Raw genomic sequence first — 1,271 nt, 5'->3', positions numbered from 1 at the left:
GACATTCATAACCTCCATTTAGCGTTAAACAATATTTTAACTAAACTAAAATTTTCTGAAGAGGACTGTTTAAACTAAATTGAAGTAGTATAATATATAATATGGAAAAGGGTGATTGTTGCTACTTTTTCCACATTCACATTGAACCTCAGCGTCGCGACCCCACTCAAATTAAATAGGAATTTACTTAGCAACATTAGACTATAACTTATAGAAGCTTTGATATTTCCATGATATTTCCCTGTCTTGTCTTTTATGTTGTGTCGGCCCATAGCTAGGAAACATGTGGTCTATATATACGCAGGAAGCAATAGGGTTGTTATAGAATCGCAGAGAAAGAGAAAAAGAGAGTGTGCGTTGTGAATGAGAAGACATGGGGAAGAATGGAGATGCTGCAGAAGTGAGTAAAATGTGCGAGGCAAAGGTCCGGAACAAGAACAATGCATCGGTAATACCAGCTCCAAGGAAATCCGTGAAGAGAATGGTTTTTGAGTCTGTCGTTGACTTTTTCGTTCGTTTGTTTTCGTCAGGTTAGAGGAAGAAACCCAAGTAAGTAGCCATGCTTCCAAATGAAGGTGGTGGAACAAATGAACACCAGACGCCTTTACCGTACTTTATACTGTGCTGCAAATAACTTCAAATTTAAATTACAAACTTAATCAACACATGTATTACTTTAGAAGTGCACTAATATGTTTTATTTATCGAATCGATTTGTTGCAAGTTTTGTTGGGAAAGTTTTGTGGTCAAATTTAATTGGAGACAGCTAAATATGGTATGTGTTTAGTCTTTGAGATTACGATATTCTTGATTATTCTTATTTTGTAAGTCCCGGGAGAGTGAATATTTGCAAGTATTTCGATGCTCAAGAGAGTGATGAAGGTGTATGTGATACTTTTAGTAATAGCAAAGAGATCATGATATCTTTTAATGATATTGATTCATCTTTATATATCTACTCTCATGAACTACCTTTTAAGAACATTTAGATTTTTTCATAGATGTTAATGAATAGTATGTTGTAATTGTCATAACATTAATTATGCATATTATTGCCTTGTCGAAGCAAGCTAGTTCTTGTGATGTTCGGTATTTTCAGCCTTTGACGTCAAACTAAACTCTAACATCATATCAAGTGACGTCAAATTGACATCGGGGAGTAAACCGAAATCCAAGAACGCCAGTTGTTTTAGAGATTGACTTCCCTTAACGACACATTCCTTAAAACTCCAACAATCAATTAACGTCATTGCCAATTAAAAGTAAAATGG

The 1,271-nt window shown here is 34.9% G+C and overlaps 1 long non-coding RNA gene across 1 annotated transcript; it reads left to right on the top strand.

Moving 5' to 3' along the window:
- Positions 1-272: 272 nt before the first annotated feature.
- Positions 273-950, top strand: LOC114164615. Its single transcript, XR_003599578.1, has 2 exons — positions 273-448; positions 531-950. It is a non-coding gene; the product is annotated as an uncharacterized LOC114164615 (long non-coding RNA).
- The last annotated feature ends 321 nt before the right edge of the window (positions 951-1,271 follow it).

This window comes from Vigna unguiculata, chromosome 9, assembly GCF_004118075.2.
Source record: "Vigna unguiculata cultivar IT97K-499-35 chromosome 9, ASM411807v1, whole genome shotgun sequence".
In the NCBI taxonomy this organism is placed as follows: domain Eukaryota; kingdom Viridiplantae; phylum Streptophyta; class Magnoliopsida; order Fabales; family Fabaceae; genus Vigna; species Vigna unguiculata.
Note: the sequence above shows the minus strand (reverse complement) of the source record. Positions and strands in the feature narration are given on the sequence as shown.